Source organism: Carcharhinus amblyrhynchos, unplaced genomic scaffold, assembly GCF_965287045.1.
Source record: "Carcharhinus amblyrhynchos unplaced genomic scaffold, sCarAmb.v2.hapA chromosome_305, whole genome shotgun sequence".
Lineage (NCBI taxonomy): Eukaryota > Metazoa > Chordata > Chondrichthyes > Carcharhiniformes > Carcharhinidae > Carcharhinus > Carcharhinus amblyrhynchos.
The window spans coordinates 150,506-175,549 of record NW_027650045.1 but is presented as its reverse complement, the minus strand read 5'-3'; the positions used below and the strand labels follow the sequence as shown (position 1 = coordinate 175,549).

Sequence of the window (25,044 nt, the reverse complement as noted above, 5' to 3'; positions counted from 1 at the left end):
CTCTCTAGCCTCCCAGAGAATCCTAGGGTAGATCCCATCCGGACCAGGGGACTTATCTATTTTCAGCCCCTCAAGAATTTCCAGCACATCCTCTTTATCAACCGTAATACTGTCTATTTTACACCCCTGCAACCCAATGTCCTCCTCTTTCTCTCCCTCTTTCTCACACATTCTGGAGTTTGTGTGTGTGTGTACCCATACTAACACTGTAATTCTCACTTTCCCTCTTTCTCACACATTGAGGTTTGTGTGTGTGTGTGTGTGTGTACACGTAACCATACTAACACTCACTTTCTGTCCCTCTTTCTGTCCCTCACACTCTGTGCGCCCTCCCCTCCCCTACTCTGCTCCACTCCTCCCCTCCCCTGCTCTGCTCCACCCCTCCCCTCCCCTACTCTGCTCCACCCCTCCCCTCCCCTACTCTGCTCCACCCCTCCCCTCCCCTACTCTGCTCCACCCCTCCCCTCCCCTCCCCTCCCCTACTCTGCTCCACCCCTCCCCTCCCCTACTCTGCTCCACCCCTCCCCTACTCTGCTCCAGTCCAGTCCAGTCAAGTCCAGTCCAGGTTTGTGTGTAAAATTGGCCTTTATTTGACACTGTACATTGTGAAATTTCCTGAGTATCGAGAATGTCTCATTAACAGATGAGTACATTTCACTGAAATGAGGAAATCATAGAAAGTGTTAATATGGTAGCTGTCGAACAGGCAATGCAGTGGTTTCTCGAGTTGATTCTGTGTCTCTGCTGGGGTAAGTAAGAGACTAATTGGTGTTTAAACGTGTTATGGGTGTTTAATATGTTTAAACGTGATGGGAATGTTTCAGTGGAGTGATGAGTGTTTGACACAGGCACATTGGCACAGTAGTTAGCACTGTTGCATCACAGCGCCAGGGACCTGGGTTCAATTTGTGAGAAACACAGCTCACAGTTAAACAATTTAGTCAAGTCAAGTTCTGAAGGAGCAAGATTTTATTTGACGTTCTTGCAAGACCGGGTGTCTAGCGAAATAGGCACACCTGACATAGATTTGCAGCACATTTTATACCTTTTTTACAAGCATTGTGATGGCTTTGCAATGTGATGTTCTCTCCTAATTGGTGGTCCCTGTCCCATCTATGTGTTGACATTTTCCTATTGGCTCAAGGTGTCTTAAGTTCCTATCACCTCTACTCCCATCTAACAATGTCTCCTGTTATCACAAGAGTGCATTAGCAAACTCATCCATCTTATCCAATACTGTTACATGTCCAGTTCAGATTGGTAGTAATCAATCCTTTGCCAACTTAATCACTGCTGTCCCAACTATCTCAGTGACCCCTTCCCCCTTTTATGTTTAGTTGTATAAACAACACATCTTGCAGACCGTTTGCTTTTTATAACGTGGGCCTCTTACATTCCTGCAGGATGTGGTGTATGCTTCACTGCACATCACATCTCTGATGTTATCTCTGCATTACAGGCAGTCTTTTTATTATCCCTAAGTATTGCTGTGTTAGCAGCATCGAACCTTATGTCCTATGTTTGTGACTAAACTCACAGTTGTTTCCATAAAGTGGGTTATCAATATGCTTAACAATATCCAATCTATTTGACTTCAAGCTATTTCTCTATGCTCTACAAATATATGTGTTAACAACATCTTTACCTATTGCTCACAAATTCTGGCCTCGTCTGTGTGGAGTTTGCAGTTTCTCCCTGTATCAGTCTGGTTTCCCTCTGGGTTCACCAGTTTCTTCCCACAGCCAAAAGATTTGCGGGTTTGGTTGATTGGCATGCAAAATTGCCCCTTCGTGTCAGGGGGATTAGCAGGGTAAATACATGGGTTTTTGGGGATAGGGTCTGGGTGGGATTGTTGTTGGTGCGGGCTGAATGGGCCAAATGGCCTCCTTCTGCACTGTGGGGCTTCTATGGTTATGGAAAAAATAGAAAAAGCATCAAAATCTGCAGGCATTCCTTGGTGGAGCGTGAGATGATTGGACTTACTGGGGATGCTACCAGGACTTGATGGATTGAGTTATAAACAGAGGCTGGATAGACTGGGACTTTTTTCTCTGGAGCGTAGGAGGCTGAAAAGTGATCTTATAGAGGTCTATAAAATAATGAGGGGCATAGAACAGATAGATAATCAATATCTTTTCCCAAAGGTAAGGGAGTCTAAAACTAGAGGGCATAGGTTTAAGGTGAGAGGGGAGAGATACAAAAGTGTCCATAGGGGTGTCCAAAAAGATCCTTTTACACAGAGGGTGGTGACTGTCTGGAACAAGCTGCCAGAGGTAGTAGTGGAATTGGGTACAATTTTGTCTTTTAAAACGCATTTAGATAGTTACGTGGGTATGATGGGTATAGAGGGATATGGGCCAAATGCGGGGAATTGTGATTAGCTTAGGGGTTTTAAAAAAAAGGGTGGTGTGGACAAGTTGGGCCAAAGGGCCTGTTTCCATGCTGTAAACCTCTACGACTCAAATGGATCCCAATTCCCCAATCTCAAAATCAAATAAAGCAGCTAGTTCCACTCTCTCACCATAGTCTTGTATCAATCCCAAACTAATCCCTCTGCCCTGCTCTCTGCATAGCCCTGTATCAGTGTCCAAATTAATCCCTTTGCCCTACTCTCTCTGAATAGCCCTGTACCAATCCCAAACTAATCCCACTGTCCCACTCTCTTTGCACAGCCTTGTATCAATCCCCAAATTAATCCTATTGCCCCATACTGCCCCCCACATAGTCCTGTATCAATCCCCAAACTAATCCTATTGCCCCACTCTCCCCACTGCCCTGTATCAATCCCTAAACTAATCCCACAGCTCCACTCCCTCCCCACAGCATTGTGTCAATCCTCAAACTAATCCCATTTCTCCACTTTCTCCCCAATAGCCCTGTATCAATCCTCAAACTCATCCCACTGTCTCACTCTCTCCCCATAGCCCTGAATCAATTCTCAAAATAATGCCACTGCCCTGCTCTCACCTGTTAGCCCTGTGTCAACCCCAAACTAACCCCACTGCCCTACTCTCTCCCCATAGCCCTGTATCAGTCCCCAAACTAATCCCACTGCCTCACTATTGAATCTTGATTTCAATATCAAGATTTGATAGATTAGAAGATTTGTAAACAAACACATATTAACACAAGATACTGACAGATTGTCTTTACTTGCTAGCCAGGGGTTTGGTTCTCGGCACACTGGGTCGAGTCACCACTTCAACGGACAAAGAAAATCATTCTGGTTTATACAGTACCAAAGAACACTACAATCCAATCCAGTGAAACAGGCCTTTTGGCCCTTCTTGGTTGTGCCAAACCATTTTTTGCCTCGTCCCACTGACCTGCACCTGGACCATATCCCTCCACACCCTCTGACCCATGAACCTGTCCAAGTTTTTCTCAAATGTTAAAAGTGAGCCCGTATTTACCACTTTATCTGGCAGCTCATTCCACACTCCCACCACTCTCTGTGTGAAGAAGCCCCCCCTAATATTCCCTTTAAACTTTTCCCCCTTCACCCTCAAACCATGCCCTCTAGATTTTTTCTCCACTAGCTTCAGTGGAAAAAGCCTGCTTGTATTCACTCTATCTATACCCATCATAATTTTATACACCTCTATCAAATCTCCCCTCATTCTTCTATGCTCCAGGGAATAAAGTCCTAACCTATTCAACCTGTCTCTATAACTCAGTTTCTCAGGTCCCGGCAACATCCTTGTAAACCTTCTCTACACTCTTTCAAACTGGTCCAAATCCGTCTGCAAGCTTTGAAAACCTTCCTCACTGTCCACTACTCCTCCAATCTTTATATCATCAGCAAATTTACTGATCCAATTTACCACATTATTATCCAGGTCGTCGATATAAATGGCAAACAACAATGGACCCAGCACTGATCCCTGTGGCACACCACTAGTCACAGGCCTCCCTCAGAGAAGCAATCCTCCACTGCCACTCGCTGGCTTCTTCCATTGAGCCAATGTCTAATCCAAATTACTACCTCTCCATGTATACTTAGCCACTGAACCTTCCTAACTAACCTCCCATCTGAGACCTTGTCAGAGGCCTTACTGAAATCCATGTAGACAACATCCACTGCCTTCCCTTCATCCACTGTCCTGGTAACCTCCTCGAAAAATTCTAATACTGATCTACCACGCAAAAAGCCACGTTGATTCTCTCTAATAAGTCCCTGTCCATCCAAGTATTTGTAGACACTTCCGCTTAGTACTCCTTCCAATAATTTACCTACTACTGACGTCAAACTTACCAGCCTATAATTTCCTGGATTACTTTTTGAGCCTTTTTTGAACAACATGTGCTATCTTCCAATCGTCCAGCACCTCAGCTGTAGATACCGACATTTTAAGTATATCCTCCAGGGCCCCTGCAATTTCAACGCTAGTCTGATTCAAGGTCCGAGGGAATACCCTGTCCGGTCCTGGGGATTTGTCTCAAGACAGCAAGCACCTCCTCCCCTTTAATCTGTATAGGTTCCATGACCTCGCTACTTGTTTGTTTTTGTTCTGTAGACTCCATGCCAATTTCCTTCGTAAATACAGATTCAAAAAACCTATTTAATATCTCCCCCATGTCTTTTGGTTCCATACAAAGCTGACAACCCTGATCTTCAAGAGGACCAATTCTATTCCTTACTATCCTTTTGCTCTTAATATACCTGTAGAAGCTCATAGAATTATCCTTCACCTTAACTGCCAAAGCAGTCTTCTTTTAGCCTTCCTGATTTTCTTCTTAAGTAGTTTCTTGCACTTTTTATACTCCTCAAGCATCTTATTTGCTCCCTGTTGCCGATACATGTCATATATCTCTCTCTTCTTTATCAGAGTTGAACCTCGAGAACCTTGGTTCCTTATTCTTATTCACTTTGCCTTTAATTCTGACAGGAACAGACAAACTCTGCACTCTCAAAATTTCTGCTTTGAAGGCCTCCCACTTACCAATCACGTCCTTGCCAGAGAACAGCCTGTCCCAATCTACACTGTTTAGATCCTTTCTCATTTCTTCAAATTTGGCCTTTTTCCAGTTTAGAACCTCAACCTGAGGACCAGATCTTCCTTTATCCATGATCAAGTTGCAACTAATGGCATTATGATCACTGGAACCAAAGTGTTCCTCTACACACACTTCCGTCACTTGCCCTAACTCATTTCCTAATAGGAGATCTAATATTGCATCCTCTCTAGTTGGTACCTTGACATAGAACACAGAACATAGGAAAACTACAGCACATACAGGCCCATCACCCCACAAGTTGCACTGAACATATCCCTACCTACTAGGCTGACCTATAACCCTCTATCTTACTAAGTTCCATGTACTCATCCAAAAGTAACTTAAAAGACCCTATCGAATCCTCCTCCACCACCACTGCCGGCAGCCGATTCCATGCACCCACTACCCTCTGAGTGAAAAACTTACCCGATATCTCCTCTGTACCTACTCCCCAGCACCCTAAACCTGTGTCCTCTTGTGGCAGCCATTTCAGCCGTGGGGAAAAGGCCTCTGAGAATCCACTCGATCAATACCTCTCAACATCTTATACACCTCTATCAGGTCACCTCTCATCCTTCGTCTCTCTAAGGAGAAAAGATCGAGCTCTCTCAACCTATCCTCATAAGGCATGCCTCCCAATCCAGGCAACATCCTTGTAAATCTCCTCTGCACCCTTTCAATGGCTTCCACGTCCTTTCTGTAATGAGGCGACCAGAACTGAGCACAGTACTCCAAGTGGGGTCTGACCAGGGTCTTATACAGCTGCAGCATTATCTCCTGACTCCTAAACTCAGTTCCTAGATTGATGAAGGCCAGTACACCATAAGCCTTCTTAAACACATCTTAACCGCCTTCTTAACCACCTGCAAAGCTGCTTTGAGCGTCCTATGAACCTGGACCCCAAGATCCTTCTGATCTTCCACACTGCTAAGAGTCTTACCCTTAATATTATAATCTGTCATCCTATTTGACCTGCCAAAATGGACCACTAGACATTTATTCAGGTTGAAGTCCATCTGCCACTTCTTTGCCCAGTCTTGCATCCTCTCTATGTCTCATTGCAACTTCTGACATCCCTCCAAACTATCCGCAACACCCCCAACCTCTGTGTCATTGGTAAACTTACCAGCCCATCCCCCACTTCCTCATCCAGGTAATTTATAAAAATCACAAAGAGCAAGGGGCCCAGAACAGATCCTTGGGACACTCCACTAGTGACTGACTTCCATGCAGAAAAAGACCCATCTACAACCACTCTTTGCCTTCTGTGGGCAAGTCAGTTCTGGATCCACAAAGCAATGTCCCCTGGGATCCCATGCCCCCTCACTTTCTCAATAAGCCTTGTATGGGGGACCTTATCGAGCAGAGGAGATGTCAGGGGTAAGTTTTTCACTCAGAGGGTGGTGAGTGAGTGGAATCGGCTGCTGTCAGTGATGGTAGAGGCGAACTTGCTGGGGTCTTTTAAGAGACTTCTGGATGAGTACATGGGATTTAATGGGATTGAGTTATAGGTAGGCCTGGTAGGTATGGATATGATCGGCGCAACTTGTGGGCCGAAGGGCATGTTTGTGCTGTAGTGTTCTAAGTTCTATGAACGCCTTGCTGAAGTCCATATAAACCACGTCTACCGCTGTTCCTTCGTCAATGTGTTTAGTCACATCTTCAAAAAAACTCAACCAGGCTCGTAAGACATGATCTGCCAGTGACAAAGCCGTGCTGACTATTTTTGTTCATACTACACTTCTCCAAATGTGCATAAATCCTGCCTCTCAGGATCTTCTCCGTCAACTTACCAATCACTGAGGTTAGACTCAGCGGTCAATAATTTCCTGGGCTATCTCTACTCCCTTTCTTGAATAGAGGAACCACATCCACAATCCTCCAATCCTCCGGAACCTCTCCCGTCTCCGTTGATGACACAAAGATCATCACCAGAGGCTCTGCAATCTCTTCCCTCACCTCCCACAGTAACCTGGGGTACATCACAACTGGTCCTGGCGAATTATCTAACTTGATGCTTTTCAAAAGCTTCAACACATCCTCTCTCTTAATGTCAACATACTCAAGCTTTTCAGTCCGCTGCAAGCTCGCACTACAATCACCAAGATCCTTTTCCACTGGGAATACTGAAGTAAAGTATTCATTGAGTACCTCTGCTATTCCTATCGGTTCTATCCAAACTTTCCCACCGTCACATTTGATAAGTCCTATTACTTCACATCTCATCCTTTTCCTCTTCATATACTTGTAGAATGCCTTGGGGTTTCCTTAATCTTACCTGCCAAGGCCTTCTCATGACCCCTACTGGCTCTCCTAAGTTCCTTCCTACAAGTCGTATACTCCCTAACATTACCTTGCTCCTTGAATCTTTTGTAAGCTTTTCTTTTCTTCTTGACCAGATTCATTACAACTTTCGTTCACCACAGTTCCTGTAACCTACCAGAACTTCCCTGTCTCATTGGAATGTTGTTGTGCAGAACTCCAGACAAACATTCCTTGAAAATCTGCCACATTACTTCTGTACATTTCCTGAGAAAACCTCCTTCCAATCCTCTAATCTCCTGTCTGATGGCTTCATAATTCCCCTTACTCCAGATAAACACTTTCCGAGCTAGTCTGATCCTATCTCTCTTCAATGCTAGTGTAAGGAATTATGATCACTATCCCCAAAATGCTCTCCCACTGAGAGATCCGACACCTGTCCAGGTTCATTACCCAATACCAAATCAAGTATAGTCTCTCCTCTTGTCGGCTTATCCACATACTGTGTCAGGAAACTCTCCTGAACATACCTAACAAACTCTCCCCATCTAAACCCCTTACCCTAGGGAGATTCCAATCGATATTTGGGAAATTAAAATCTCCCATCACAACAACTCTGTTATTATTACACCTTTCCAGGATCTGTTTCCCTCTCTGCTCCTCAACATCCCTGTTACTATTGGGCGGCCTATAGAAAACACCCAGTAATGTTATTGACCCTTTCCTGTTCCTAAACTCCACCCACAGAGACTCCGTAGACAATTCCTCCATGGTGTCCATCTTTTCTGCAGCTGTGACATTATCTCTGATCAACAGTGCCACTCCCCCACCTCTTTTGCCTCCCTCCCTGTCCCTTCTGAAACATCTGAAACCCGGCACTTGAAGTATCCAGTCCTGTCCCTGAGTCATCCAAGTCTCTGTAATGGCCACCACATCACGTTTCCAAGCAGCGATCCACGCTCTTAAGCTCATCCGCTTTGTTCACAACACTCCTTGCGTTAAAATAGAGACATCTCAACCCTTCGGCCTCAGCACTCCCCTTTCCATCACCCACCTATCCTTCCTCTCACATTGTCGACAATCTCTCTCTATTTGTGAGCTGACCTCCTCTCTCCCAGCCATTTCATTTTGATTCCCACCCCCCGAACCTTTCTAATTTAAACTCTCCCCAGTAGCCTTAGCAAACCTCCCTGCCAAGATATTGGTCTCCCTGGGATTCAAGTACAGCCCGTCCTTTTTGTACAGGTCACATCTTATGTTCTTATGTTCTTATGCTCTTATCTGCCCCTAAAGAGGTCCCAATGATCCAGAAACCTGATTCCCTGTCCCCTGCTCCAATCCCTCAGCCACACATTTATCTTCCACCTCATTCCATTCCTACTCTCACTGTCTCATGGCACAGGCAGCGATCCTGAGATTACTACCTTTGCGTTCCTCCTTCTCAACTCTCTACCTAACTCCCGATATTCTCTTTTCATGACCCTCCCTTTTCCTACGTATGTCAGTGGTACCAATATGTACCACGACCTCTGGCTCTCCTCCTCCCACTTCAGGATTTCTTGGACGTGACCAGAAACATCCCGGATCCCGACACAGGGAGGCAAACTACCATCTGAGTTTCCCGGTTGCCTCCACAAAATCACCTGTCCGACCCCCTCACTGTAGAGTCCCCGATTAATACTGCTTTCCTCCTCCTTTCCTTACCCTTCTGAGCTACAGGGCCAGACTCTGCGCCGGAGACATGGCCACTGCTGCTTCCACCGGGTGGGCTGTCCCCCCCAACAGTACTCTAACAAGCCTACTTACTGTGAAGGGGCACATCCACCGGGGTGCTCTCTAGCACCTGACCTTTCCCTTCCTAACTGTGATCCACTTGCCTGCCTCCCGTGGCCCCAGTGTGACCACCTGCCTGTAATTCTTATCTATCACCGCCTCATTCTCCCTGACAAGGTGAAAGTCCTCGAGCTGAAGCTCCAGTTCCCTAACTCGGTCCCTTAGGAACTGCAGCTCGACGCACCCGGCACAGATATGGACGTCCGGGAGGCCGGGACACTCCAGGACTTCCCACATCTAACACTGAGAACAACAAATTGGCCTCACACTCATAATTCCCCTTTCCTTCAAAGAACACAGAAAAAGAAACTAAGAATTAAACCTACCTCCCCACATGTAAAAACTCCACACAGACAGTGACCCAAGCTGTGGGTCCCTAGTACTGTGAGGCAGCAGTGCAAACCCACTGTGCCACTGTGCCAATCAGGGTGGTTCAGTATTTTTTGTATTGGATCAATACATAAAAGTATGTCATTTGATTGGATTATGTCAAACTGACTGTGAGTTGCAGAATTGTAGGGACGGGGTGGCAACTCCACCCTGTCTAAACCTTTAACAGTATGAACATAAGAACATAAGAAATAGGAGCAGGAGTAGGCCATCTGGCCCCTCGAGCCTGCCCCGCCATTCAATAAGATCATGGCTGATCTGTTGTGGCTCAGTTCCACATTCCTGCCCTCTCCCCATAACCCTTAATCCCCTCTCTTATCAAAAACCCATCAACCCGCGTCTTAAAAACATTTAGCGAGGCAGCCTCCACCACTTCAACGGGCAGAGAATTCCAGAGATTCACCACCCTTTGAGTGAAGGAGTTCCTCCTCAACTCCGTTCTAAACTGCCCCCCCTTTATTTTGAGGCTGTGCCCCCTAGTCCTACTGTCCTTTCTGAGTGGGAAGAGTCTCTCCACCTCTATCCTATCCATCCCATTCATCATCTTATATGTCTCAATGAGATCTCCCCTCATTCTTCTAAACCCTAACGAGTACAAGCCTAGTTTATTCAGTCTCTCCTCATAGCTCAACCCCCTCAACTCCGGTATCAGCCTAGTAAACCTCCTCTGCACTCCCTCCAAGGCCAAAATATCCTTGCGTAGGTGCGGCGACCAAAACTGCACACAGTACTCCAGCTGCGGCCTCACCAATGCCCTATACAGCTGCAGCAAGACCTCCCTACTTTTATATTCAATCCCCCTCACTATGAAGGCCAACATCCCATTAGCCTTCCTGACCACCTGCTGCACCTGCAGGCTGGGTTTTTGCGACTCATGCACAAGGACCCCGAGGTCCCTCTGCACTGTCGCCTGCTGCAGTTTTTTGCCATGTAAGTAATAGTCCTTCCTACCATTATTCCTACCAAAGTGGACCACCTCGCACTTGCCAACATTAAATTCCATTTGCCAGTTCCTGGCCCATTCGACCAGCCTATCTAGATCCTTCTGCAGACTCTCCACACCCTCCATGCAATTTGCCGTTCCACCAATCTTGGTGTCATCAGCAAATTTCGACACCATGCGCTCGGTTCCCTCCTCCAGATCATCTATATAAATGGTAAATAGCTGAGGCTCCAGCACCGACCCCTGGGGCACTCCACTAGTCACCAACCGCCAATCCGAATAGCACCCATTGACCCCCAGTCTCTGCCTCCTATTTGACAACCAATCCTCTATCCATGCTAACACCCTATCCCCCAACTCCATGCCCCCTTACCTTCTTCAATAACCTCTTGTGAGGTACCTTGTCAAACGCCTTCTGAAAATCAAGAAAGACCACATCCACCGGCTCTCCTCTATCCACCGCCCTCGACACATCCTCATAGAACTCCAATAAATTTGTCAGACACGACTTCCCCTTAATGAAACCGTGCTGCGTCTGCTCTATCAAGCAATTCCCCTCAAGATGCCTCGCTATTTCCTCCTTGATGACAGATTCTAACATTTTACTTACAACAGACGTTAAACTAACCGGCCTATAATTCCCTGCCTTTTGCCTGCCACCCTTCTAAAACAACGGCGTAACATTAACTGTTTTCCAATCTTCCGGCACTTCCCCGGAATCCAGCGAGGTTTGGAAAATAACCACCAAGGCATCCACTATCACCTCTGCCATTTCTTTCAGAACCCTTGGATGCATTCCATCCGGTCCTGGGGACTTGTCCACAATCAGTCCCTCCAGTCTGTCGAGCACCGCCTCTCTAGTAACAATAATGTCATTGAGACCCTCCAGTCCTACCACCTTTCCATTGCTAACACCCGACAAATTATTCACGTCTTCCTCCGTGAAGACCGAAACAAAAAAGTTATTCAAGACCTTAGCCATTTCCCCATCCCCTACCACTAAGTCCCCCATCTCATCCTCTAAGGGTCCAACATTCACCCTAGTCAGCCTCTTCCTGTTCATATATTTATAAAAACTCTTGCTTTTTTTTTATATTAAGCGCTAGCCCAGCTTCATAGTTTCTCCTGCCTTTCTTTATCAACTTCTTTGTCAATCTTTGCTGACATTTAAACCTCTCCCAATCCTCTTCTCGCCCACTACTCTTAGCTACTCTAAACGCCTCCGCTTTTAATTTAACACTTTCCTTCACCTCCTTCGTTATCCACGGCTTATGACCTCTCTTCCTACGGTCCTTTTTAACCATCGGAATAAATTTCTGCTGAGCACCAAGAAAGATCTCCTTAAAGATCCTCCACTGTTCCTCAGCAGACCTACGTTCCAACGCGCTCCCTTAGTCAACATTCGCCAATTCTTCTCTCATCCTACCGTACTCCCCTCCGTTCAAATATTCTACTCCTTCATCCCATTGGTCCTGCCAAAATGGACCACTACACATTTATCCGCATTGAAGTCCATCTGCCACTTCTCCGCCCAGTCTTGCATCCTTTCTGACATCCCTCCAGACTGTCCACAACACCACCAATCTTCGTATCGTCGGCAAACTTACTAATTCGTCCAGGTCATTTATGAAAATGACAAACAGCAAGGGTCCTAGAACAGATCCCTGGGGCACTCCACTGGTGACCGACCTCTATGCAGAAAAAGACCCATCCACAACCACTCTCTGCCTTCTTCAGGCAAGCCAGTTCTGGATCCACAAGGCCAAAGCCCCTTGGATCCCATGCCCTCCCACCTTCTCAAGAAGTCTTGCATGGGGGACCTTATCAAACGCCTTGCTGAAGTCCATGTAAACCATGTCTACCGCTCTTCCTTCGTCAATGTGTTCAGTCACATTTTCAAAGAACTCAACTAGGCTCGTAAGGCACGACCTGCCCTTGACAAAGCCATGCTGACTATTTCTGATCATTCTAAACTTCTCTAAATGTTCATAAATCTTGTCCCTCAGAATCCTCTCCATCAACTTACCAACCACTGAGGTCAGATTCACCGGTTGGTAATTTCCCGGGCTATCCCTGTTCCCTTTCTTGAAAATAGGAACCACATCCGCAATCCTCCAATCCTCTGGAACCTCTCCCGTCTCCATTGACAATGCAAAGATCATCGCCAGAGGCTTTGCAATCACTTCCCTCACCTCCCACAGTAACCTGGGGTACGTCCCATCCGGTCCCGGCGACTTGTCTATCTTGATAGAATTTAAAAGTTCCACTACATCCTCTTTCTTAACATCCACATACTCAATCTTTTCAGTCTGCCGCAAACCTGTAGTACAACCTCCCCGATCACTTTCCACTGTGAATACCGAGGCAAAGTACTCATTAAGCACCTCTGCCATTTCTTCCGGTTCCACGCAGACTTTTCCCCCTTCACCTTTTATAGGTCCTTTCCCTTCTCTTTTCATCCTTTTATTCTTCACATATTTGTAGAACGCCTTGGGATTCTCCTTAATTGTTCGGGGTAAGTTTTTCCCTGAGAGGGTGGTGAGTGAGTGGAATCGGCTGCCATCGGTGGTGGTGGAGGCGAACTCGCTGGGGTCTTTTAAAAGACTTCTGGATGACTATATGGGATCTAATGGGATTGGGGGTTATAGATAGTTCTATGGCTTGGTAGGTATGGATCTGATCGGTGCAACTTAAGAACAAAAGAACATAAGAACATAAGAAATAGGAGCAGGAGTAGGCCATCCAGCCCTTCGAGCCTGCCCCGCCATTCAATAAGATCATGGCTGATCTGTCGTGGCTCAGTTCCACATTCCTGCCCTCTCCCCATGACCCTTAATCGCCTTGCCTATCAAAAACCTATCTACCCACGTCTTAAATATATTTAGCGAGGCAGCCTCCACCACTTCAACGGGCAGAGAATTCCAGAGATTCACCACCCTTTGAGTGAAGAAGTTCCTCCTCAACTCCGTTCTAAACCGCCCCCCTTTATCTTGAGGCTGTGCCCTCTAGTCCTACTGTCCTTTCTGAGCGGGAAGAGCCTCTCCACCTCTATCCTATCCATCCCATTCATCATCTTATATGTCTCAATGAGATCCCCCCTCATTCTTCTGAACCCTAACGAGTACAAGCCTAGTTTATTCAGCCTCTCCTCATAGTTCAACCCCCTCAACTCTGGTATCAGCCTAGTAAACCTCCTCTGCACTCCCTCCAAGGCCAAGATATCCTTGCGTAAGTGCGGCGACCAAAACTGCACACAGTACTCCAGCTGCAGCCTCACCAGTGCCCTGTACAGTTGCAGCAAGACCTCCCTACTTTTATATTCAATCCCCCTCGCTATGAAGGCCAGCATCCCATTAGCCTTCCTGACCACCTGCTGCACCTGCAGGCTGGGTTTTTGCGACTCATGCACAAGGACCCCGAGGTCCCTCTGCATGGTTGCATGCTGCAGTTTTTTGCCATGTAAGTAATAGTCCTTCCTACCAAAGTGGACAACTTCACACTTGCCAACATTAAATTCCATTTGCCAGTTCCTGGCCCATTTGCCCAGCCTATCTAGATCCCTCTGCAGACTTTCCACACCCTCTGCACAATTTGCTGTCCCACCAATCTTGGTGTCATCAGCAAATTTCGACACCATACACTCGGTTCCCTCCTCCAGATCATCTATATAAATGGTAAATAGCTGAGGCCCCAGCACCGATCCCTGGGGCACTCCACTCGTCACCAACCGCCAATCCGAATAGCACCCATTGACCCCCAGTCTCTGCCTCCTATTTGACAGCCAATCCCCTATCCACGCTAACACCCTACCCCTAACTCCATGCCCCCTAACCTTCTGTAACAACCTCTTGTGCATCACCTTATCAAATGCCTTCTGAAAATCAAGAAACACCACATCTACCGGCTCTCCTCTGTCCACCGCTCTCGACACATCCTCATAGAACTCCAATAAATTCGTCAGACACGACTTCCCCTTAATGAAACCATGCTGCGTCTGCTCTATCAAACAATTCTCCTCAAGATGCCTCGCTATTTTCTCCTTGATCACGGATTCTAGCATTTTGCCTACAACAGACGTTAAACTAACCGGCCTATAATTCCCTGCCTTTTGCCTGCTACCCTTCTTAAACAACGGCGTAACATTAGCCGTTTTCCAATCTTCCGGCACTTCCCCGGAATCCAGCGAGGTTTGGAAAATAATCATCAAGGCATCCACTATCACCTCCGCCATTTCTTTCAGAACCCTTGGAGGCATTCCATCTGGCCCTGGGGACTTGTCCACAATCAGTCCCTCCAGTCTGTCGAGCACTGCCTCTCTAGCAACAATAATGTCATTCAGGCTCTCCACTCCTACCATCTTGCCATCGCTAACACCAGGCAAACTATTCACGTCCTCCTCCGTGAAGACCGAAACAAAAAAGTTATTCAAGACCTCAGCCATTTCCCCATCCCCTACCACTAAGCCCCCCCCTCATCCTCTAAGGGTCCAACATTCACCCTAGTCAGCCTTTTCCTTTTTATATATTTATAAAAACTCTTACTATCCTTTTTTATATTTAGCACTAGCCCAGCTTCATAGTTTATCCTACCCTTCTTTATCAACTTCTTTGTCTTCTTTGTTGATATTTAAACGTCTCCCAATCCTCTTCTCACCCACTACTCTTAGCTACTCTAAACGCATCCGCTTTTAGTTTAATACTCTCCTTTACCTCCTTCGTTATCCACGGCTGATTATCTCTCCTCCTACGATCCTTTTTAACCATCGGAATAAATTTCTGCTGAGCACCAAGAAAGATCTCCTTAAAGATCCTCCACTGTTCCTCAGCAGACCTACCTTCCAATGTGCTCCCCCAATCAACATTCGCCAATTCCTCTCTCGTCCTATCGTACTCCCCTCTGTTCAAACAAAGGACACATGTCCGGGAACCCACTTTCTCCTCCTCCATCTGCATCAGAAATTCCACCATACAATGATCACTCTTCCTAAGAGGATCCTTCACCACAAGGTCCCTAATTCGACCTGCCTCATTACATAACACCAGATCCAAGATAGCTCGCTCCCTCATCGGCTCCAACACACACTGTTCAAGGAAACTATCCTGGCAGCATTCCAAGAACTCTTCCTCAAGCCCACCGCGTCCAACATGGGTCGACCAATCAATATGTAGATTGAAATCCCCCATAATTATCGCCGTTCCATTCCTGCACGCCGCATTTATTTGCGCGTTAATAGCCCGCCCCCACCTCCAGATCATTATTTGGGGGCCTATAGACGACACCCACTAGCGTCTTCCTCCCTTGTGGGCCGAAGGGCCTGTTTGTGCTGTAGTGTTCTATGTTCTGTGTCCCCTCACCCATTTCCGTCTAAGCCCGTTGAGCCAAAGCCCCCTCACTCTGTTCCCTGCTCACTCTGCTGCTCGCTACTGACGCTGCGCACTGTATAGTGCGGCCTGCTTTTTAAACCTCCCGCGTTTAAAAAAAACCCTTCCCAGGTCACTCCGCGGCCCAGTTCCTCTTATCTGTTAAAGTAACCAGTAAAAGAGAAAAACCCGTGAAAAACTAAAAAATAGTCAATCGCTTACCTTCACACTCCAGCCACAAATCGATCCTCCTCTCAGCTTGCTCCGACAAACAATGAGAATGATTTAGAAAATTTTCCTGAACACATTTTACAAACTCCACCCCGTCTAGACCTTTAACAGTATGGGAGTCCCAATCTATATGTGGAAAATTAAAATCCCCTACTCTCACAACTTTATGTTTCATAAGAACATAAGAACATAAGAAATCGGAGCAGGAGTAGGCCAACTAGCCCTTCGAGCCTGCCCCGCCATTCAATAAGATCATGGCTGATCTGTCTTGGCTCAGTTCCACATTCCCGCCCTCTCCCCATAACCCTTAATCCCCTCTCTTATCAAAAACCCATCAACCCGCGTCTTAAAAATATTTAGCGAGGCAGCCTCCACCACTTCAACGGGCAGAGAATTCCAGAGATTCACCACCCTTTGAGTGAAGAAGTTCCTCCTCAACTCCGTTCTAAACTGCTCCCCCTTTATCTTGAGGCTGTGCCCCCTAGTCCTACTGTCCTTTCTGAGCGGGAAGAGTCTCTCCACCTCTATCCTATCCATCCCATTCATCATCTTATACGTCTCAATGAGATCTCCCCTCATTCTTCTAAACTCTAACGAGTACAAGCCTAATTTATTCAGCCTCTCCTCATAGCTCAGGCAGTTGTCTCCTATCTTTCTGCAGATTTGCTCCTCCAGTTCTCGCTGACTATTGGATGGTCTACAATACAATGCCATTAATGTGTCATACCTTTCCTGTTTCTCAGCTCCACCTCAGTAGACAAGCCCTCTAATCTGTCCTGCCTGAGCACTGCTGCAACATTTTCCCTGACTAGCAATGCCACCCTCCTCCCCACAATTCTGCAACTCACAGTCAGTTGGACACAATCCAATCAAAAGTGTTACAAATGACATACTTTATGTATCCAATAGAAAAAGTACTGAACCACCCTGACTGGCACGGTGGCACAGTGGGTTAGCACTGCTGCCTCACAGTACTAGGGACCCAGGTTCGATTCCCAGCTTGGGTCACTGTCTGTGTGGAGTTTTTACATTCTCCCTGTGTTTGCTTGGGTTTCCTCCGGGTGCTCCGGTTTCCTTCCACAGTCTGAAAAACACGCTGGTTGGGTGCATTGACCCGAACAGGTGCTGGAATGTGGTGACTCAGGGAATTTCACAGTAACTTCATTGCAGTGTTAATGTAAACTTTGTGACTAATAAATAAAACTTTAACTTTATCCATGAGATCAGGACACCTCGTGGGATCCCCCAATAGATCATCCCTCAGCCTGTCCTCCAGTCTCTTAGTCAAACATCATGTCTCTATTTTTGGTAGCAGCCTCAAAAAGCATCTTCACTAAAACAGTCTCACGTGGGCATCTTTAATTGATAAAGGGAGGCCAACAAAAGCCATTAGTATTTTATGGCCTTGTCAGTGAAGTTACCTGAATCTCTAAGGGACTCACCTTGCCTTCAGGATATTTCCAAAGAGAGCCCTGACAACTTGCTTATTGCAAACATAATGAAACACAGGTACACATTGGTTATTAATTCAGTAAGTGAGCTTTCTATCACTACCTACAAATTCAAGGGGTATCATTCTGTTACCATTAATTCTTTTCAGTTCCCACTAAGTCACCTACCATGACTCTTTCATTGGCTAAGACGTTAATATCTTTCTGACTCTGTTTTGATTAGAAACTGTGAAGGCAGCTCCATTAAAACTATCAGTTGTTTCTGACAAAGTTGTTTCTGGTGAGGCAATTAAGCCTCCTTTATGGCCTTGTGATTCCAACAATTGGGTGCTTTAAAGAAGTGTATCAAACGTATGTTTGGCATCAGAGGGCACTCTGTAACTGTGCATCAAAATTTCTTTGTTTAATTTCGAAAAATGTATGGAAGGTATATGAATAAAGGTATTACATCTACCTTTAAAACTAGCATTTAAAGCATCTCATTACAATTACTAACAAACTTGCTCCCCATTGATAAAGTGAATTCTACATCTAAATTGATTAAATGAAAACCGTAGCAGAGTCTGCCAATCTTATCGTGACCCTTTTCTATCTTTCTACACCACTCTCTCTCCAATGCCCTGTATCAGTCCCAAACTGATCCCACTGCTTCACTCCTGCTGCATAATTCTGTATCAATCCAGAAATGATTTCTTCGTCAGGAAATCTCACTGTAAAAATCTCCAAACGAATCCCACTGTTCCTGTCTCTCTGCATAGCCTTGTATCAATCCCCAAATGAATCTCAATGCCTCACTCTTTCCCCATTGTCCTGTATCAATCCTAAAATTGTTCCACTTGGTGCAAAAAGCTTTGTACCAATCCCCAACCTAATTCCACTGCCCCACTTGCTCCCCGGAGCCCTGTGTCAATCCCAAACTAATTTTACTTTCTCACTCTATCCCCATAACCCTGTAACAATCCTCAAACTAACCCCACTACCCCATTCTCTCGCCATTGCCATCAATCCTAATCTCATCTCACTGATCCACCCTCTGCCCACAGGCCTGCTTCATTCCCAAACTAATCCCACTTTACAGTTCTATTGCAAAGCCTTGTGTCAATCCCCAAACTAATCTCACTGACACGTCTCTCCTCAGAGCCCTGTAACAATGCCAAACTATTCCCAGTGCCCCACTCTGCCCCCATAGCCCTGTATCAATCACAATCAAATCCCCCAGACCCATTCTCTCCCCGTAGCCCTGTAGAAGTCCTCAGATTAATCCCACTGCCCCAATCTCTTCCCATAGCCGTGTTTCAGTCCCCAACTAATCCCACTGTCCCTATCTCCCCATAACCCTGCATCAATTCCCACCCCTTCCCATTGCCCTGAACAAATCCCATTGCCCCAATCTCTGCCTATAGGCCCATATCATTACTAAACTAATCCAACTGCTCTGCACTCTTCCCAGAGGCCTGTATTGATCCCAAAATGACCCCACTTCTCACTGTCTCCCCAAAACATCCTATGAATCCCCAAGCTAATCCCACTGCCCACTCTGCCCCCATAGCTCTGTATCAATCTCCAAACTAGACCCTCTGCCCACTCTCTTCCCAAAGCCCTCTGTCAATCCCAAACTAATCTCACTGCCCCATTTTGCCCCCATAGCCCTGAATCAATCTGCAGGCTAACTCCACTGCCCCACCTCCTCACATTCCTAAACACATCCCCAACTAATCCTGCACCTCGTTCCCTCCCCATTAGCCCTATGTAGATGTAAGCTTACTTAATCTAAAAAAAGAGCAAGGGAGTTTGCTTTGTACTGATAACTGATTTGAGGATCACAAAGCAATAGGGCTCTGACCTTGCAGGGCACTACAGAAGGAGATGCATTCCCTTTCATTAGCACTGCTGCCTCACAGCACCAGGGTCCTGGGTTCTATTTCTGGCTTGGGTGATTGTCTGTGCGGAGTTTGCAAGTTCTCCCCATGTCTGCATGGGTTTCCTCCGGGTGCGCTGGTTTCCTCCCACAGTCTGAAAGACGTGCTGGTTAGGTGCATTGACCCGAACACGTGCCGAATATGACGACGAGAGGAATTTCACAGTAACTTCATTGCAGTGTTAATGTAAGCCTTAGTTGTGACTAATAAATAAACTTTACTTTTGGGATTGCAGATAAGAGATCAATTTAAATCTAACTTATTTAGCTGTGCTGTGTGTTCATTTGAACCGATCACTTGACAGCGCTGTCTACTTGGATCTTTAATATAACACCTTCTATCTCACATAGAGATTCAATACTATGAGAGCTTCAACATTGAGTTGGAAGGAGGAACTTTCTTCAATAGGAGCCAGGATTCTCACTTTGGTCAACGCGTGGCTCAGTTACAGAGCAACAAGAGGAATTGGTGAGTCAGAACATAGAAACGTAGAAGATAGGAGCAGGAGGAGGCCATTTGCTGATGACACAAAGGTTGGAGGTGTTGTGGATAGTGTGGAGGGATGTCAGAAACTGCAGCAAGACATTGATAGGATGCAAGACTGGGCGGAGAAGTGGCAGATGGAGTTCAACCCAGATAAATGTGTGGTGATTTATTTTGGCAGGTCAAATAGGATGGCAGAATATAATATTAAGGGTAAGACTCTTGGTAGTGTGGAAGATCAGAAGGGTCTTGGGGTCCAGGTTCATAGGACGCTCAAAGCAGCTTTGCAGGTTGAGGTTGTGGTTAAAAGGCGTATGGTGTACTGGCATTCATCAATTGAGGAATTGAGTTTAGGAGCTGGGAGATAATGCTGCAGCTTTATAAGACCCTGGTCAGACCCCACTTGGAGTACTGTGCTCAGTTCTGGTCACCTCATTACAGAAAGGACGTGGAAGCCATAGAAAGGGTGCAGAGGAGATTTAAAAGGATGTTGCCTGGATTGGGTGGCATGCCTTATGAGGATAAGTTGAGAGAGCTTGGTCTTTTCTTTTTGGAGAGACGAAGGATGAGGGGTGACCTGACAGAGGTTTATAAGATGTTGAGCGGTATTGATCGAGTGGATGCTCAGAGGCCTTTTCCCCAGGGCTGAAATGGCTGCCACAAGAGGTTTAGGGTGCTGGGGAGTAGGTACAGAGGAGATGTCAGGGGTAAGTTTTTCACTTGGAGGGTGGTGGATGCATGGAATTGGCTGCCGGCAGTGGTGGTGGAGGAGGATTCGATAGGGTCTTTTAAGAGACTTGGATGAGTACATGGAAATTAGTAAGATAGAGGGTTATAGGTAAGCCTAGTAGGTAGGGACATGTTCGGTGCAACTTGTGGGCCAAAGGGCTTGTTTTGTGCTGTAGTTCTTCTATGTTCTATGTTCTATTTGACCCTTCGAACCTGCTCCGCCATTCATTACAATCATGGCTGGTCATCCAACTCAATAGCCTAATCCTGCTTTCTCCCCATAACCTTTGACCCCATTCGCTCCAAGTGCTATATCTAACCTCCTCTTGAATACGTTCAATGCTTTGACATCAACTCCTTCCCGTGATAATGAGTTCACAAAAGTTGTTGGATAAGATTAAAGCTCAGTGGATCCAGGGTGAGGTAGCCAATTGGATACCAAATAGGCTTGATGACAGAAGACACAAGGTGATTGTTTAGGGTTGTTTTTCAAACTGGAGGCCTGTGACCAGCGGTGTGCCTCAGGGATCGGTGCTGGGCCCACTTTTATTTGTCGTTTATAGTAAAGATTTAGATGAGAATTTAGGAGGCATGGTTAGTAAGTTTGCAGATGATACCAAGATTGGTGGCATAGTGGACAGTGAAGAAGGTTATCTAGAATTGCAACAGGATCGTAATCAATTGGGTCAGCGGGCTGACAAATGGTAGATGGAGTTTAGATAAATGCGAGGTGTTGCATTTTGGCAGATTGAACCAGGGCAGGACTTACTCAGTTCATGAAAGGGGATTGGGGAGAGTTATTGAACAAAGTGATCTAGGAGTACATGTTCATAGCTCCTTGAAAGTGGAGTCACAGATGAACAGGGTGGTGAAGAAGGCATTTGGACAATTTGTTACACCAATCAGCCTAAGAGCACGTTTTTGGGATGTGGGAGGAAACCGGAGCACCTGGAGAAAACCCACGCAATCACGGGGAGAATGTGCAAACTCCCACAGACACCAACCCAAATCCATGTATCTGCACAGCAAACAGTGATAGTCACTGAGCTGTCATGTTGCCCGTCAGATGGTCCAGTTTAAGCGTACACTAACGACGTGAAACACTAGGCAACTCTCGAAGCAACATCCAAGAGCAGCCCTCGCACGACCCACCGCGCGTATGCCCCTTGTTGGACAACAAGGAGGACCGAATTTCCTGTGAAGTAAAAGAAAAGACTCCAATAAACATGCAAAACTTAGACATTTATGGAATTCCCAGAAGCGCAGAAATAAAGCAAGTGAGCCATGAAATATGTTGGAAGGTCCATAGGAATCAATTGATTCCCAGGGACGTCCCAAAGCTCTTGGTCTTTATTTAGAAAAGTCTCCTGTATCCCTCCATCTGTAGTCCGCTCATGTGCCTGTCTAAGTAAGCCTTAAACAATCCTAGTGTGCCTGCCTCCACCACCCTACTTGGCAGTGCATTCCAGGCCCCCACCACCCTCTGTGTGAAAAACCTCCCTCTAACACCTGAGTTATACCTCGCCCCCCTCACCCTAAGCCCGTGGCCCCTCGTAATTATTGTATCGAACCCATCCCAGACAACATCCTGTGAACCTCCTGTGAAGATTATTCACAATCACATCGTTCCTATAGAGAGGTGACCAGAACAGCTGTGGCTTAACCAATGTTCTACACAGCTCCAACATTGTTCTCATATTTTATGTTATGACAGATAAAAGCAAGTGTACCATATTCCATCTTAACTGTCCTATTCATCTGCTTTGTCACATTCAGGGATCGATGAATAAATACCCCCCCAGATCCATCTGTTCTGCTGAGTTTTCCAGTGTTCTTCCATTTATTAACTATTCCGTTGTCTTGTTACTTCTTCTAAAATGCATCGGTTAATACTTATCATGATTAAAACCCATCTGCCACTGCTCTGCCCACCTGACCAACCCAATCCTTTCTTCCTGTAACTTACAACCTTCTTCAGTATCAACCACCCTACCAATCTTGGTGTTATCTGCAAGCTTGCTATCATTTATGTAGGTAACAAACAATAAGGGATCAAGCACTGACCCTTCTGGTACGCCACTGGACACTGGCCTCCAGTCACTCAAAGAGCGTTCTACCTTTGTGTCCTATCATTCAGCCAGTCGCTGATGCATCTCACCAAGTTTCCCTGAATTCCATGTGATTCAACCTTCTCAATTAATCAGGCATGTGGTGCCTTGTCAAAGTCTTTGCTAAAATCCATATAAACTGTATCAACTGAGCTTCCTTCATCCACACATTCATTTACATTTTCAAAAAATTCTATTAAATTTGTTAGTAATGACCATAGGGTGACAAAACCCATGCTGATTATCCAGGGGATTAAGAGACACCAAATTACAGATTTCTTTCTGATAGAGGGGACTAAGAGATGTCAATATACCAATATCACAAAGAGAGACCAAGAGACATCAATATACAGATATCTCCAAGAGATAGGGGACTGGGTGAGACCAACATACAGATATATATAATATATAACATACAAGGATCAAAGAGCATGGAGAGAAAGCAAGAATGGAATAGTGAAAGTGCATCATATCGAATGGTGGTGCAGGCTCGAAGGGCTGAATAGCCTACTTCTGCACCTATTTTCTATGTTTCTATACCTCCCAGCGAAAGGGGACTGTGAGATATTGATATAAGATATTGGCCATAGAGAGGAGACCGAGAGACAATAATGTCCAGGTATTTCCCTCCTGGAGAGGACTGAGAGACACCAGTCAGTGGACAGATATTGCACTGGGTGGGACTAAGAAATAGCAATCAGTGTAAAGATACCTGAGAGACAGAGAGGGAGAGAGAGGAGACTGAGAGACACCAGTTAGGTTCAGATATCTCCCTGAGAGAGAGGGAGACTGAGAGACACCAGCCAGTGCACAGATATCTCCCCAAGAGGGGAATGAAAGATACCAGTCAGTGTATGGTTATCTCCCTGAGAGAGGGAGACTGAGAGACACCAGCCAGTGCACAGATATCTCCCCAAGAGGGGAATGAAAGATACCAGTCAGTGTATAGTTATCTCCCTGAGAGAGGGAGACTGAGAGACACCAGCCAGTGCACAGATATCTCCCCAAGAGGGGAATAAAAGATACCAGTCAGTGTATGGTTATCTCCCTGAGAGAGGGAGACTGAGAGACATCAGTCAGTGTACAGATATCCTCTGAGAGAGGGGACTGAGAAACACCAGTCAGTCGACCTGAGAGAGAGAGAGACTGAGAGATACCAGTCAGCATACAGATATATTCCTGAGAAAGAGCAGGGATTGAGAGACATCAATCAGTGTACAGATACCTCCTGAGAGAGGGGACTGAGAGACACCAGTCAGTGTACAGATTTCTCCCTGAGAGAGGGGACTGAAAGACACTAGTCAGTGTACAGATATCCCCCGAGAGAGAGAGAGAGAGTGTGATCTGAGTGACCCAGTCACTGTACTCTCTCTCAGGGTGATATCCATACACTGACTAGTGTCTCTCAATACCTGCTCTCTCTCAGAGAGGCATCCTTTCATTGAGTGCACAAATTTCTCCCTGAGAGAGAGAGGGGGGACTGAGAAACACCAGTCAGTGTACAGATATCTCCCTGAGAGAGAGAGAGGGGACTGAGAGACACCCGTCAGTGTACAGATATCTATCTCCCTGAGAGAGAGAGGGGACTGAGAGACACCAGTCAGTGTACAGATATCTCCCTGAGAGACAGAGAGTGATCTGAGTGACCCAGTACACTGAGAGACAGCAGTAAATTTAGAGATATCTACCTGAGTGAAAAAGAGGGACTAAAAAACATCAGTGTAAAAAAACATCTAAAAAACAACTAAAAAAATCTCCTTGAGAGAGAGGGAGTGGACTGACAGACCTTAGTCAGTGTTCAGTTATCTCCCTGAGAGAGAGAAAGGGACCTAGAGACACCAGTCAGTGTACAGATATCTCCTGAGAGAGAGAGAGAAAGGAATGAGAGACACCAGTCAGTGTACAGATATCTGTCAGAGAGAGGGAGGGAGAGAAGGGAGTGAGAGACACCAATCAGTTTATGGTTTTCTCTGGGAAAGAGAGGGTGATGACAGAGAAGGCTGAGAGACACCGGTCAGTGTACAGATTTCTGAGAGAGAGAGAGACCGGTCAGTGTACAGATTTCTGAGAGAGAGAGAGAGAGAGACACCGGTCAGTGTACAGATTTCTCAGAGAGCGAGAGAGAGGGAGACACCAGTCAGTGTACAGATTTCTGAGAGAGAGACACCGGTCAGTGTACAGATTTCTGAGAGAGAGAGAGAGACACCGGTCAGTGTACAGATTTCTGAGAGAGAGAGAGACACCGGTCAGTGTATAGATTTCTGAGAGAGAGAGACACCAGTCAGTGTACAGACTTCTGAGAGAGAGAGAGAGAGAGACACCAGTCAGTGTACAGAC

General features: G+C 46.1%; 1 protein-coding gene across 1 annotated transcript in view; it reads left to right on the top strand.

The window, feature by feature from the left end:
- Positions 1 to 654: 654 nt before the first annotated feature.
- LOC145339065 (integrin alpha-M-like) overlaps positions 655 to 25,044 on the top strand; it is a gene marked incomplete at its 3' end in the record, with an annotated part of 165,647 nt that continues 141,257 nt past the window's right edge. Inside the window, exons 1-2 of the mRNA XM_080183486.1 lie at positions 655 to 749; positions 19,740 to 19,855. The remainder of the gene's footprint in view (positions 750 to 19,739; positions 19,856 to 25,044) is intronic.